At 30.8% G+C, this 2,710-nt stretch overlaps 1 pseudogene; it reads right to left on the bottom strand.

The window, feature by feature from the left end:
* Window positions 1–653: 653 nt before the first annotated feature.
* LOC106323511 lies at window positions 654–2,710 on the bottom strand (annotated as a pseudogene).

The following is a 2,710-nucleotide window of genomic DNA, read 5'->3' as shown; positions in this document are numbered from 1 at the left end:
TTAATGCTATGTGCATTTGATGTTATCCATGTTTAGCTTCTGAATCTTCCCTGATAGACCCAAGTTATTCATTTACTATATCGATGATCATTGTTTTAGTAGTTAATTCGTAATTCCTGTTCTGATTTTATGATATTGAAATATTTTTCTGTATCGTAAATATGCTCAGCATTTTGTTTTGATAGTTTTTATTTTATTACTAAAACCTAATCTATAATCCAGTTGTCGAAATTGCAAATTTTGGAACTTTGTTTAGATTTCGGATTTTGCCCAAAGTATTTTAGAAAATATGCTTCCCTCCCATGATCCCAATAAGTTCATCAGTTTAATGAGCTGAGACATTAAATTGAACTAAAATTAAAACTTCAGACAGTTCAAGTGTTAAAAACAACCTTACCGTACTCAAACTAAAAGGAATACATAAACCATGTGTCAATGAGATTCGGTTAAATCACTAGAATTACAAGGACCGTTATGATATTAATTGAAGTCAAAGATGTACTTCAAGGATCTAATTAACTTTGACCATGTTTTCATGATCATCTGGATGCTAAAAAGCCAGCATATTCCATTGTGTATGATTCCCTAGTTGGATATAAGGACACCGAAGAAAAAAATAAACAAATGAAAGACTGGTTCACGCCACAGCTCTTTCAAGTCATTGATGCTTTGTTCTCCAAGGGATTGAAGAAGAAATTGCCGGAGAATATGGACTCTTTTATCTGTGCATTACAAAACAGAACATTATATAAAAAGCATACCCTTAAAAGATAAAATAGGTTAGTTTTATTCACCTGTTAAAGAAAGAGAACCGACTTCTCTACGGACATATCTTTCTGTTGCCTGAAACACACAAGCAATGTCTCAAACAGTTTGGTATACAAAGCCTAAAGAGAGGGAAACTCATGCTTTAGCTTTAAAATCTGGTTCATCAGGTGTTGTTGCTCCATCATCAGAAAATATGTTCCTACAATCCAATTCCATTAAAGATCTGAGAAAGTTCCAATATCTATGGCTGCTACAATAATGCATTATACATTCGACTCAAGCTATTTTACTATGTAATCTTTGCCAAATTCAATGCATAAAGCTTTATTTAAGCTTTACCTCCATAACTTGATTTGTAGATCATTTGGTTTAGCGTCCGGAAGTAGCGCCGGGTCATAAACATTTCCATAAAATATTCTCTCAAATTCCTTCATCCACGTCAACAGAAGCAAGTTAACCTGCACTGTCAACAAAGATTAACACCATCTAATTTATTAAGGAATCTTAAAGATTTATTTCGAAACTAAAGCATAGCAAAACCAATTCTAGCACGTACCCCGGTTTTAAATACCCTGACTTCCACATTATGATTGTAGATCTCATACACAGACTGACCAAGATCAACATCTTCCTCTCCCTCTTCTTTCAAGCGCAGTAAAACAATCCACATATGGAGGACAAGCAACGAGTATGTTATTTTGAATATTTTCTCCAAGTTGAATACCGAAAAAACAAAATACAGTTTTGACGCTGAAACTGTTAATCTTCAAATCTACAAATGTCTAAATACAAAGCTATTGAAATTTAATATACTTTACATCAGAGACTCATTTCACTATTAACTAAGTACTACTATACACGCAACAATACATTTTTGGAAAAAAACATAGAATATATTAACTTATCACCTACTATTATATAATACAATAGAAATACCAAGTAATGCTCTTAACAAATAAAGACGACTGCACAATTACATATTTACATCATCCAAAAAAACATATTTAACAACAATAAAAAATATTATGCGTGAAACGCGTATGTGCTCCTAGTATAATATAAAGACATCAATAATACCTTTTTTACCATGAGTTATAAATACAGTATGATCAAACTCTGGGACTCTGACTGACTAATTCCTTTTGAAGACATTTGTGCATTTGGTACCACCACCAAGGAGAATTTTCATACCATATATAACTTCTTTTTTTAATTGCACATTCTGATACTGTTGATCTCCTTCGTTTTCGTTTTTGTTTTTGAATTTTGAATTTTTTTTTTTAAGTTCAAAATAATTTGACGAATCTCTTCTTTCTCTTTCAGCATTTCAAAAATACTTTTCTTTTCATAAATTGTTATAATATCTTTTTGTCTATTGAATTCTTTAACATTGATAATTTTCTTTCATTTTTGACAAAACATAAAAAAATATTGTTTCTTTATGGAGTTTAAACTACTGCCTTTACATTAGCTTTTATCATAAATTCAATTAAAGTTCTATACATTATTTAATATTTAATAGAAATGGTTAGATATATTCATATATATTATCGAAATGGTTAGATACGCTTATAAATATTATAGTATCATTTTACTTTGGATGTCTTTAATATTTTGGAAACATTTTATATGCTTCTAACTATTTTCAAAGTTACAAAATAGTTAGAATTTGTTAAAATTATTGCCAAAAACAATAACAGTTGCATTTTTTTGCATTATTATTAATGATGATATTTTCTTACATTTTGAATGAAGTTAGGATTTCAAATCAGAATAGAAATCAAATCCGAGTCTTATCAGTCATACAAGGATATTTGCAAGCACACCGTTTAGTACCCGTGAAGTCACATATGCCATCTGCCTTTGGTCCAAATTGAGCTTTGCATGCTTGATCACAAGTTCCACGAACAGGGCAGGGACCGATATATTGACCGCATCCCAT

The sequence above is a fragment of the Brassica oleracea genome, chromosome C2 (genome assembly GCF_000695525.1).
Source record: "Brassica oleracea var. oleracea cultivar TO1000 chromosome C2, BOL, whole genome shotgun sequence".
NCBI lineage: Eukaryota > Viridiplantae > Streptophyta > Magnoliopsida > Brassicales > Brassicaceae > Brassica > Brassica oleracea.
The sequence above is the reverse complement of the archived record's forward strand: the minus strand, read 5'-3'. Positions and strand labels throughout refer to the sequence as shown.